The following is a 14,671-nucleotide window of genomic DNA, read 5'->3' as shown; positions in this document are numbered from 1 at the left end:
ACAACACATGGCTAACTTGTTGACCAAGTTTCTAACCTACTAATCAATTACAAATATGTATAAAATCAAAGTGGCATCTATAAAACTTGTAAAAAGCTCTTCTACAAGATATTATTATTTATCTATTTTAATTTATTTCTACTTATTCATATTATTTAGATAAATATTAGAATAAATATGTATATCCATGATATTATTCTTCCTTTCTAGAGACAAGTTTATTAAAAAATGGTGATCATATGTTGATGAAGTCTAAGATTTGACAAATTATATTTGTCACATATTTTAATCTTTGTTCTCTTTGAAGGTAGTTGATAGTTCTTTTTTGCCATTAATAATATCTCATTCCAAGAAAGGAGAAGAAACCACCCTATTATTTGATTATTATTAAAGCTTTTGTAACTTTCTTTAAATAAAACATTTGTAACACCATCAAGAATTTCTCCTACCTCCAATAAAATCACCAAACATCGAGAGTCTCTTCTAAGGTCATGATATCAAATGCATTGTATCTTGTCATATATTTAAAGTGTAACATGTCATTCTTGAAGGTCTTCATCTCTATTACATTGTCTTGAAGGCTATGAAAATCATAATATCTTGTTGATTAAGTTAGCAAATGATAATTCTTAAGTTGAATCTATTGGTTGTTGATTCTCCATCTCTTTAGCTCTACAAATAAATAAAAATTATAAAAAAAATAGAAGGTAGAATATAATCTTTTTTAGATTTTATTTCTATTAAAACAAAGATTTTCTGTTCTTCATCTTGGTTTTGATAAATATTATTGATAAAAAAATATTATTATTATTATTATTATTATTATTATTATGATAGCAATAGATATTATTAAGAAAAATCTATGATAGCAATAGATATTATTAAGAAAAATCTATGATAGCAATAGATATTATTAAGAAAAACTTAGTACAAGTTGAATCCATCTATCCAATATAACATCTTTAGAAAATCTATGATAGCAATAGATATTATTAAGAAAAATCTTAGTTGTGATAGATTTGTATATATACAAAATATGCTATTTTGATAAAATAATATGTATCATAAATATAGAATCATAAAAAGTGAGACAAAAAAGATCATGATAAAATCTATAAAGATAGAAGATCATTGTTGTTTCAAAATAAGTAATAGTTGAAAAAGTCTATAAGGTCAATGAAAAAGAATTTTTGACCTTGAAAAAATGTTATATGATTGTACAAAGTCTTTGATTGACTTTGTACAATCATTTGAAGCCACAAAAAATCTCTAGATAACAATTCCAAAGACTTATTATATCCAAAATATCTAGCTATTGGAAAGTTGTGATAAGCTTGAAGAATATGTAATCATGCTTTGCCTTCTATAAGATATAATTGTTCCTTGAAATAAAAAAGATTATTCTTAAACTTGAATTTAAAAGTATTATGAGAGTTAAAAAATTATTCTTAATATCATGAATGAGATGATTAAAGGACATATTCAATTGAACTTACTTGAGAAAGGTTGAATCAATAATTGATGTTGATTTTATTGCTAGAAAATAAAAAAATACTCTAACTTCAAGAAAATTATTTGTTGTTGATAAAAAGCTACATTTCTTTCTTTTGATACAATATAAGAATGTTTAGGAAGGATGTTTGATAAACCTTGTTATTTTTCACATTGATAAGTGATCTTAAAATTAAATCTTAATAAAAACATGCACCAAAGAGCTTGGCTACAATTCAAAATATATGTTGATATGAAATACTCAAGGTTCTTGTGATCCATATATACATTTATTAGATCAAAAGTACCTTATAGATAATGACTCTATTCTTTAAATGAATTCATGATTGAAAGAAGCTCTTTCTCATGGATCTTGTAGTTAATCTTCATAACTAAAAAAATTTGGAATAAAATGCTATTAAGTGGAGATTGTCATCTACTTCCATTTGTAACACCATTGCACTGATAGCAAAGTCTAATGTATCTATTTCTATAAAAAATGCCTTGAAAAACTTGATGTGATATAAGATTTATGTAGAAATAAATGATGTCTTCAAGACTTCAAATGATGCTTTAGCTTTTTTGCTATGCTTAAATTTTTGACATCTTCTAATTTATAATTGTTTAGATATTTTTAGAATCCATTATAAGACCATCGTTTGAAATAATGTATTATAAAAAATTAACCTAAATATTATAAAATATACACTTTTTTATCTTATCATATAATCTTATATTTTTAAATTATTACAATATATGACAAACATAAAGTTTATGCTCTTTTTTATTCTTAGAATAGATTAGAATATTACTTAGATAATAGACTACAAAATCATCAAGAAAGTCAGAAAAGACATCATTTATTAGATGTTAAAAAGCAACTGGTGCATTTGTGAGTCTAAAAGACATGATATTATATTCAAAATATTCATACTTGATTTGAAATGTAATTCTTCATTCATCTCCTTCTTTGATGCATGCCAAGTTGTATGATCTTTGTAGTTCTATTTTTGTATAGATCTTTATTTGATTAAATTAATCAAGGAATCTTAAAATCAAAGATAAAGGATATCTATTCTTGATTGTAATTTTGTTGAATCCTTGATAGTCTACACATCCACAAAGATCCATTTTTTTTTTAACAAATAAGATGGAAGCTCTTCTTAGGGATTTAAAATGACATATGAAGATCTTAACTAAATTCTTGTCAATATATTCTTTGAATGAGTCAATTTATTTTATAATAAATTATAAATTAGTCCAAATGGTGGTTGAATTTCTTCTTTAAGATTGATAGACTAGTTATAAAGACAATGCGTTGGAAACATATCTGTATTTTTTTCCTCAAAAATATCTTGATAATCATGATATTGGCTTGGAATTCCACTTGAAGTCTTTTTTCTATCAAAAATAGGTGTAGTATATATAACAAAAGTTGATTTTTTTTGCAACATGCATGAAAGCTCTTGCACCTATCAATAAGCCTTTGGTTGTATTGAATTTATGGATTTCTACTTTATTAGCACAATTCTAGACTAAACTATAAGAAAAATCAAGATTTTAAGAAATCCAATCTATTCGAAGGTTATACTTCTCTAGCCAAGATAATTCTAAAATAATTAAATTAGAAGGATATGTAATGATATTAAATACTACTAAGCTATTATGATCTTTAGTTGCTATATCTAAAAGACTTATTTAATGGATAATATCTCCAAAAAATAAAAAACAACCATCAATGACTTCTACATACATGAATTTATTTTTTTAATTAAAGATATTTTTTATTTTTTTAACAAATGTTTCATCTATAAAATAAGCCAAGGCTCCTAAATCTAATAAGATAAAGAATTTGTGATTTTTTGATCCTAAACAAAATTCTACTATAAAATAAAGTGAAGGATGTAAGAAAAGAATATGATCTTTATTAGGTGTTATGTAAGATTTCAACCACATCGTTCTTATTATAATTGAAAAAATCCATTTATTAATACATTGTCTACTTTGGCAATTATACTCTTCATTCTATGATTATGTTATTTCTTTGAGCAATGTTGAGTAATGCACTTAGGTTCTCCACAATATAAGTACAATCCTTCTTTACTAGATTGAATCTTTTCTTGCTTAATGTCTCAAATATACATATTTGTTTCAATAATTACCTGTATGATTACATAGAAATAAATAAAAGTAAATTTATTTCATAATATCTTCTAAAAAAACTTCTTAGAAGCTTTGTAGACATGGTTTTGACTTTACATGTGTTTGTAGTTGAATGATAGATTAGAAATTTGATTAATAAGTTAATCACGTGCTACATATATTGGTAGTTTACAAAGAAAGCTAACTATATAGCACACATATAAAAAAATTTCCTTACAAGTTAAGATATATGTCTTATAAAGTCAAAACATGTTGGAAGTGCTTTAGAACATTGCCATGTAGCTCTTAGTTATATAGTATATATAGAAATAAAAAAAAATCCTTCTTTATTCTTGTCAATGCCTTTATAGTCCTTAGTCTTATTTCAAGAGTTTTTAGTCTTCTTGTCTTTGGCAATAACCATTTTAGTTCAATATATTACCATCTTTGAGAGATTTATTAGTCTTTTTAAATGAAACAAAAATATATTGAGGATTTATTTTTTTGAGATTTATATCCTTGACAATTTGATTTTTTGATTTTTTTTGAATTATCTATAGAAGAGAAGTTTATGGATGCTAATCTCTACAAAAGTGTGAATAGATTTTCAATTAATATAGATCTTTATGAGCTTGTCAATATTCTAAGAATAAAAATATCATGTATTTCTAATAAAAATCATGGAGGTACTATTCCTACACATATATAAAAAATCTAGAGTCTATGCTAAGAAGTTTTGTAGTTGAAGGAAGTAAGAAGATTAGCCTTCTAACCAAATTTAAAAAGTCTTGCTTCTAAAAGTATAAAAGAGGCAAGGATTAGTATGCCAGAGAAGTTTGATGGAACAAGATTATAATTTGAAAGATTTCTATAACAAATTACGCTCTATTTAAGATTGCAATCTTTCTAATATCTTGATGGATATATTCAAGTAGGATTTATAGACACATTTCTATTGAAAAGTGCTCTCTTTTGATTTGCAACTTTGATGAAAAAAGATCCATAATTATACTATGATTTGAATTTATTTTTAAAAATATTTAGGACTATATTTGAAAAAAATCATTGAAAAAAGATAGCAAAAATTAAGCTTCTATTGTTACAATAAGAATTACATTTAGCTACCATATATGTTGTCAAATTCCAAAATTTTACTTGTAATGTGGATTGAAATAACAAAGCCTTTATTAGTCAGTTTTGATATGGATTAAAAGATAATGTCAATGATTTATTATTAACAATGCTAAGAACTGATTTAATTGAATAATTTATTTTTTAAGCCATTGCATGTAAAAATTAATTCTTCAAAAGTTGCCAAAAACAAAGATTTGATTGAAGAAATATAAGCCAAGCTATAGCAATACCTTCTAAGTTTTTTTTAAACTTACTTGTTTAGACTAGAGCCTATGCAAATTGATACAATATGTTTTAAACTTCTTACTAAGTAAGAAAAATTTGTTGTCAACAAAAAGGTCCATGCTTATATTGTGGAAAATCTAAATATAGTGATCAACATTGTCTAAAGAAATAATACAATCAAAAAATGAGGAATATGGTATTCAAAGAAGATGATGTCTTAGAAAATAAGTTTCTCCAATTACAATAGGGAATCTATGGTTAGAATTTTGTTTAACATCTAATAAAGGTCTTATTCTCTTTTTAGATCCTTCAATTTATTTTATAATAGAAGTTTAATTAGGGCCAAAAAATTAAAAAATCTTAGCCTTGTTAGATATAAGAACCTTGGCCTATTTTATAGATAGACTTTTTTTAAAAAAAGAAGAAATATTATTAGTGAAAAAAATTAAACTTATATATGTAAAAATCATAGATGGTTATTTTTTTTCTTCTAAAAATGTTATCTATGAGACTATTCCTTGAGATATAGCAATTTAAGATTATAATAGCACAATAATATTTAATGTGATAATATTTTCTTTCAATCTAGTTATTTTAGTATTATTGTGGTTAAAAAAATATAATCCTCAAATAGATTGGATTTCTTGTATCTTTAATTTTCTTATAGTTAAATCCAAAATTTTGGTATTTAAGTAAAAATATATAATTTTAATACATCTAAATTGTTAGTACTAAATACAAAAGCTTTCACATACAATGACTTAAAAAATTATTTCAATATTGACATACTTTAGAAAGAATAGTATATCATAGATGAATTGTAGTGAATAATGATATGTGGTTTGTATAGCAAATAAAGTATTCTTTTATAGCTACGAAATGAAGATAGATTGAAAAGAATCCATCAAGTAATTGTAGAGCTATGATTAATCCAATTTGGAATAATATTGAAACATTTTTTTGAATGTGATATCGAATTATATATTAGTACTTTGTATGACCTCCTTTGGCCTTGATAATTGCTTTCAACCTCCTAGACATACTTTTTATTAACTTTTGGTACAAAATTACATCAGTATTATTTTATTTTGCAGCTATTCTTTCTTATAGTTTCCAAATTTCCTTTGGATTTATCTTCTAGGTGTTGAGTTGGTGTTTGAGGTGCTTCCAAAGATATTTGATGGAATTAAGATCAAAAGATTAAATAGGCCAATCCATTACTTTAATCCCATGATAATCAAATCATTTTCATGCTAGTTTTGAATTATGCTTAGAATCATTATTTTATTGAAAAATCACATTCTCTTCAGAAATGCTAGATTTTTCAATTCTAAGGAGTAGGATTTTTTTCAAGAATTTCCACAAATTCCTTGGCATCCATTCTCCCTACATCCTCTGCCTTCCTTCCAATTTTATTCTATTTCATACAATTCCATATTATTATATTTCTACTCCTATGCTTAATTGTTTTTTGGATCTTCTTGTTAAGTGAGGACTGATCTTTTTGTTTCTACATCTCCTTTTTGCCATCTCATCCAAATCTATTGATTTTCGTCTCATCTAACCAAATATCTTCTTTCAATCGTTTGTAGTCCATTCCTTATACTTTAGAGCAAAATTCAAGTATTTTTTCTAATAGTGGATAATAGTAGTTTTTTTTTTTCTTCACCACACCTTTTATATTCCATTTCTTGAGAACATTTCAAATGGTTTGAGTTGACACAAGATTATTGATAATATTGTTAAAGTTTTTAGCAATCTCAATAGCATTTTCAACCTTTCTAATGTTGATTTGGCAAATGATTGCCCTTTTATTTAGTATAATGTACTTCTTTGGTTTGCCTAATTTAAGGTTCTTCCTATTAAAAGTAATATTTTTTACTAATCTAGAAATAGTAGCTTTATTGTAGCTAAGTTCAAAAGCAATTTGGCCATAAGATTTTTGAAAATGAAGAAGAGTAGAGGTGATGTCTTGAAAAGAATAGGAAATAGATTTCATAGTTGTTTAAGGAATTTTTAAGGATACAAGAATCTCACCAAAAAATATGTCAAGATTAAAGACAAAGAATGAGATTGATAGCAAATGTGATTCCAAAGTCTCCTATTTATACTATAATAAAGATTATAGTAGTCTTTGTTACTTTCTATAGAGGTTTTTAGAAGTCTATGGAACTTTCTAAAAGATTGTAAAAGATTCTTTAAGTATCTAGATGGTTCTAAATTTTTTTAGAAGATTCTAGAAGGTCCTAGAATATGATAATTTGGAATATGTCCATGCCAAAAATTGTGATTAAGAATGGTACTTTTATAGCTGCTAATAAGCATTAATGATGTCATTAAATTAGTAATAATATTGTCATAGTAAATTTGATGATGATAGAATATTATAATCTTGAGTAATTTATAGAATCCAAAAAATAGACACCACACTCAATTTTTTTTTTTTAATACTACTCCAAATTAGACTGGACATAGCTCCACAATTACTTAATAGATTCTTTTCAATCTAGGCTCATTTGGTAGTTGTAAATGAATACTTTATTTGCTATATAAACCATATATCATTATTCACTACAATTCATCTATAATACACTATTCTTTTTAAAATATGTCAATATTGAAATAGTTTTTTGAATCACTGTATATGGCAAAAGAAGGATTATCTTTTATTATATATGCCATGCTTATTTTTTATAGTAAAAAGATGTCAAGTAATATTTTTAGCCAATATCAAGATTTTTAGGATGTTTTTTTTAAAATATATATATATATATTCTTCTAAAGCATTGATTTTATAATTATTCAATTGATTTACAAAAAAAAACTCAACTACCATTTAGACCAATCTACACCTTATCACAAAATGAGTTAGCTGTACTTAAGGAATATATTGATGAAAACTTGGCTAAAAACTTCATACGCCGTTCAAAAATTTTAGAAAGAGCTCCTATCTTATTTATAAAAAAAAAAAAAAAAAAAAAAAAAAACATAGATCTCTATAGATGTACATAGATTATTAAGGACTTAATAAGATCACCATAAAAAATAAGTATTCTCTATCTCTATTTTCAGGACTTGATCAATTCAATCAAAAAAAATCTACACAAAAATAGATCTATAGGGAGTATACAACTTGATTCACATCAAAAAAGAAGATGAATAGAAGATTTCCTTTTGAACTATTTTTTAACATGTCTTGAATGAAATTTTTTGTAAGTTTCTTAATGATTTTTTTGTCTATTATTTAGACAACATTCAAATCTATTCTAAAAATACAAATAAATATGAATTTTGTGTTTGATGTATAATATAAAAATTTAGAGATACATAAATATATATTTAGATAGAAAAGTATGTATCCTACACTACTCAAGTTGACTTTTTAGAATACATCATTTTTAACCAACGACTAATGATGGATCCAAAGGTCTTGACTATCATAGATTAGAAGATTCCAAAAATAATTATAGATACATAATATTTTTTGAAATTTTTTAATTATTACAAAATCTTCATCAATTTTTTTTTCAAGTTGTGGCTCTTCTTATATAATTGACATGTAAAGACAAACTTGAATGGAATAATGAAGTTGAAGCATCTTTTAAAGCCTTCAATACATCATTTATTTCTACATCAATTTTGTATTGTATTAATTTTTTTAAGGTATTTTTCATAGAAACAAATGCATCAAACTTTGTTATAAATGTCATTTTGTCACAAATCAGAACAAATGACAAGCTCCACTTAGTAGCTTTCTATTCTATGAAATTTTCAAGAGCCAAAATTAACTATGAGATTTATAACAAAGAGCTTCTTATAATCATGGATTCATTTTAAAAATGGAGTTATTATCTAAAAGGTACTTCAAGTTCAATCACAATATATATAGATCACAAGAACCTTGAGTATTTCATATCAATACATGTTTTGAATTGTTGCCAAATTTGTTGGAGCATGTCTTTATCAAGATTTGATTTCATATTTACTTATTGACGTCAAAAACAATAAGATTTATCAAATTTCATTTGTAGATGTACTTATCTTGTGCCAAAAGAAAAAAAATATAACTTTTGTTTAATAAAAAATAATTCTCTTGAAGCTAGAGAATTTTCACATTTGAGCTATAAAATCAATATTGATTGTTGATTCAATCTTTTTCAAGTAAGTTCAATTGAATATGTCCTTTGATCTTCCTATTCATGATATTAAGAATAATTTTTTTAAGTCTTACAATTCTTCTAAATTTGAATTTAAGAATAATTTATTTTATTTTAAGAAATAATTATATATTTTAATAGATAAAGTATAATTACGTGTTCTTCAAGCTCGTCACGACTTTCCAACAATCAAACATTTTGGATACAATAAGACTTTAGAGCTAATATCTAAAGATTTTATTGGCCTAAAATGTAGAAGGTAATCAAAGACTTTGTACAATCATATAATATTTATTCAAGATCTAAAAATCCTTGTCATTAATCTTACTGATTTCTTCAGCCATTACCTATTTTGAAACAACCATGGTTTCTTATTTCTATGAATTTTATGACAAAACTTTCAATCTCAAGTCTGTATGATTTTATATTTGTGATAGTAGATCATATTATTAAGATGACATATTTTGTATCATATAAAAAATCTATCACAAGTAAAAAAATGGCTAAGCTTTTTTTTTTTAACAATATCTATTGTTGTTATGGATTTCCCAAGAATATTATATCAGATAGGAGGATTCAATTTGTATCAAAATTTTTAAAAACTCTTTTCAAAATTTTAAAAGTGGATATAAAGCTCTCTTTGGCTTTTCATCTTTAAATTGATAGACAAACAAAATCAATGAATCAAATTTTTGAGCAGTATTTGACGTGTATCATCAATTATCATTAAGATGATTGAACAATATTTTTGGTATTGATAGAATTTGAATATAATAGTTTAATATATTTTTCTACTCCATAAATATCTTTTTTTTATCAATTATAATTATCATCCACAACTTAATACTTTTGATTTTTTGAAATTAATAATCTTATGGCAAATGATTTGGCATATTATTTGCTAGAGCTACATGCAACAATAAAGGTACAATTAAAGGAAGCTCAAAAATAAAAGATTAATAGAGATGCCTATAGCAAGGACCAAGTGCAATTCAATATAGGTGACAATGTATAGTAACTTCATTGCAATATCAAGACTACTCATTCTTATGATAAGTTGGATTATTATAAGCTTGGACCTTTTGTCATTTGTCAATAAATCAATCTTGTTACTTATTGATTATATCTACCATAGTCTATGAAGATCCATCATATATTCTAAGTATCTCTTTTTAAGCTATATAACACAATGAATATCTTGAGAAGAAGACAAATGCCACCTCTTCTTATAGAAGTGGATAATAATAAAAAATTTAAGATAGAAAATATCTTAGATTTAAGACAATGCCAAAATAAATTATAATATCTTATTCATGAGTATGGATATGATATTAATGAATGCACATGGGAGGGAATAAATACTCTTACAAATGCATTAAAGAAAGTTAAGGCTTTTTATTGATGACATCCATCTAAACCAAGATGAAAAAAAATAAGATTTATGAAAGATGATGATTGCTTGTCATCAAACTTATTTCTAGAAGGAGAGATAATGTCACAAGTATATCTAATTATTCCAATAATTATCTATTTGATTAAGTAGAAGAAAGTAAAAATAAATTAATTTCGTAATATCTTCTAGAAAAGCTTTATAGAAGCTTCATAGATATGTTTTTGACTTTTAAAATCCACTTTTAAACAACACGTGTTGATAGTTGATTGATAGATTAGAAACTTGGTCAATAAATTAACCACATATTATATATATATATATATATATATATTATTAGCTTACGGAACAAGCTAGCTATGTAAGACACTTATATGAAACTTACTTTGTAAGTTAAGATATGTAGTTTACAAAAATAACACATGTTGAAAGTAGCTCTTAGTTAGATAGTATATATAGAAGCAAGATTGAAGTCTTCTTTATTCTTATCAATGCCTTTTTCATAACAAGATATAGATAAGATAATTATATAAATAATTAAAACTATGGAAGTTTCTAAAATTGGAATTAGGTTAGTGGACCAAATAGGATCCACTATGGAACCTTATAGGAAATGAATTTAAGACAGTTATGTAGGTAGGATCCACTATCTAAGAACATTCTAGAATATTGAAGGTAATAAAACAAGGTATAAAAGGACTGGTTAAGGCCGTTTAGAGCAAATGATTAGATATAGCTTCAGATCCTTTCTTTTAATAAATTTTAGTTTTGCATCTTTTTATTTGGTTCAATTTTATTCTATTTTTATTTGTTCAGTTTGTCTTTCATGTCCTATTCTATTTAGTTCCATTCGGTTCTTTTTTAGTCAATTTTTTTCTATTTTGTAATGAAGCTTTATGTTTGCTATAGATTAGAAGGATCTTAATTTTTTTGAGATAGTTTGGTCATATTTCATTGATATTAGAGTGAGTATTAAATTGTTTACTTTTAGTAGCATGTTAATAGTCACCATCTAGTCCAAGGTCAATTGTTGTGGTTATACTGAGTATTGTATTGAGGCTACCATGAGCTATTCTTAAAAAGTTAATTGGGAGGTAAAAAGGCATTATAATAGTAGAGTCCAACAAAAAAATTATAATATAGAAGATATGGCAGAGCAATTCCAAATGGAGACTCAAATATAATACTTCTTAGATTAGATAGCTACTTTGTAAGAGCAAATAGAAGCCTCAAGGACAAGAGAATCAACATCTACTAGGTTAGAATTGAATAAGCGTAGTTCACACTCTGAGACTTTAAGAGAAGAAGATGTATGTCAATAGCTCTTCAACGTTGTCATGTTATAACACGAGTATACCATGAAAATATAAAGAAAGGGGACTTTTATTAATGTTTAGTTACTTCAAATATTGGAAGCAACGATCGATTCCAGTGCCAATATTCAGGGGCCAATTTCAGAGACCCCGTCATAGTCGGTCAAGGCATACTTACTAGTAACAAAATACTCCGTTCGAGTCCAATAGTAGGAGTCAACAGAATCAAAAGGACTAAATTGATGACTGAGCGAGCCCGACGCGAAGGACCAATTTGACCCAATTACGGGAACATCCAGGTCTTACTACGGACCTCTTAGCCAATATGAGACCTGAATTGGTCGGGCAACTGAATGTGGTCCCGATTACGGGAGTTTCGATTCCGTTTCAGGCTGTCCTATTCTCTGTGCCATTTCAGAGAATGTTGTTTCCAGAAAAAGAACCTTTTAAAAGGCAAAAAATGGAAGAGAAAGCTCTGACGACGGAGCCAATTTCGGATCCAAGACGGAAGATTGAAGAAATTCAGAGGCTAGGGTTTGAAAGAGGGGAGAATTAGGATTAAAGGGGAGGATAGGTTAAAAAATGAAGGGGGGAGAATTAGGGTTTTAAGGGTGGGAGAGCTAGCTTCATGCTTTGGAGGGAAAAAAAAAGACAGAGAATTGGGGGTTTTTTTTTCTTCATAGGGTTTTGGGAAGACTGAGGCAATCGTTGCTGAAGTCAGTATTGTACTAGTGAATCGGGATTTTAATGAAGTGGATGTGATTACTCTTGACTATTTTGTGAAATCAAAGTTACGTCCGTGATTGAAGAATTAAAAAGGTGTCTATAGGATTGAGTATGCGGAGTGAATGAAAATTTTTGGGTTAATCTAACAAGACAGTCAGTGGATATAAAGTCGTGAGTATAAAGCGATATCGAAGATTAGCAGATTGGATTGTTCGAGGTTCTCTGTAACATCTAGAGACCTACCGACTAGAGCAAAAAGGATTTTGACAAGCAATCGAAGGACATCTATATAGATTTATGATATATTCTTGTAATCGTTTATATTCCAACAGTCAAAAACTGATAGACTGCTCGAATATTAGCGAATCTCCATACTACCTTCTACAGTCAAACATCCGGTGTGTTCTCGAGTAGGAAAGCACGTAATACGACATAACTGGTGAACTCAATGTGAAAGCTTGAGGTGAAAGGTATTGGATTTTGTTTGATTTTATTTTTACTTTTATAGAGAACGAAAATAAAAATTTTGAAGGATCTTTGAGAGGAGTTTCTGGTGGGGATACTTCTAAAGGAGAAGGTATGCACATGGATCCGTCTATTGCTAGTATGTTTCAAGCCTTCTCATTATCAATGTAGCAACAGCAAAGCAATGATCAAAAAGAAGCTTTGGCAACCAAAGCATTACAAGTAGTGGTCAATAAAATTGATCAATTTGATGGAAGGAATATTTCAAGGTATTTAAGTTGTTATGTTCGTGAAATGGAATTAAATCGGATTTCTGAGAAGAAAATGGTTGAATTATTTGGACTTGCCATGATACCGAAGATAAGAGACCATATTACATCGATTACGGATCGTTATGGGAATTCATGGGAGATTTTTTGACATGCATTGAAAGACAAATATTTCTTGAAAGATGCTGATCACATTACTAAGAAGCTATTTCTGGAATGGATTGAATGACCTAATAAGAATTTGCAAGCAACAGAGCTACTAAGGGAATTTGAGAGGCAGTACTCTCAATTATCGAAGGTAGAAAAATTGACATTGGAGCCAAACAAAGTTGATGTATTTCTTCAAGCTGCTGATCGAGAATTGCAAGGGAAATTAGAACTCCTTCTTGAAGACAAAGAAGAAGATGAAGGATTGACAACAAAGTGGAAGAACGTTGAAGATGCGGTGGGGTTGCTTACAAAAAGAGAAAGGAGGAAGGATAGGAGCAATATTCCGAAAACAGTACAAGCATCCAAAGCTCCAGTATGTACAACACCACCAACAATGCCTACAGTTCAACCTTCGACATCCTTATCAAAGAAAGCAGATATGAGGATGGAAGAAATTATACGAGGAATGCGATATCTTCAAATCAAATTGACAAGACTTGAAGAGAATACTTCTACAAATAATTTGAAGAATGTTTCAAAACAAGGATATATACAAAGATGCATTTGGTGTGATGATGCTTCATACACTAGGAAAGATTGCAATGAATTTAATAATATGATACGGCAAGGAATTATTTGCTAGAAAGATGGAAAGATAGCATTAAAAGATAGGGAGGATCTTCTTCAAACCAATTTTGGCAAGGGAGGAATGAGCGCATTGGTTCAAGATTACTTAAAAGAGCATGAAACAACAGCACGAGAAAGTACAAGTTATGGTGCTAGAATAGATGATGACCTTGGTAGAAGTATGAAAACTAGTGAGTTTTGGGCTTCTGCCGTTTTTACAATGCAAGAAGGGAAATTACCTCGAGAAGCGTTATTGAGGACTGTAGCTACAATACGAGGTGCAACAGGTAGGGAGGATCCTATTGAGTCTCTTTCAGTTCATGTATATATTGCTAAGAGCCAACATGAAGCTTTGATGGAAGAAAAGGGACGAGGAAATTTTGATGATACGAGAGAAGGAAATTCTTAAAGAGACAAACTCGAGGAGACAAGGCTCGGGAGGCAGCTTCACAAGAATTGCCTGTAAAGGATACCTCAGCATCATTGGAAGAAAAAACAAGGGAGACAAAAGATAAAGACAAATCAATTGCTTATAAGCTACTTTCTGACATTGAAGCAGCAACAAATTTGAAAGGGGTGTTG

This window comes from Physcomitrium patens, chromosome 9 (genome assembly GCF_059467195.1).
Source record: "Physcomitrium patens ecotype Gransden chromosome 9, ASM5946719v1, whole genome shotgun sequence".
In the NCBI taxonomy this organism is placed as follows: domain Eukaryota; kingdom Viridiplantae; phylum Streptophyta; class Bryopsida; order Funariales; family Funariaceae; genus Physcomitrium; species Physcomitrium patens.
Note: the sequence above shows the minus strand (reverse complement) of the source record.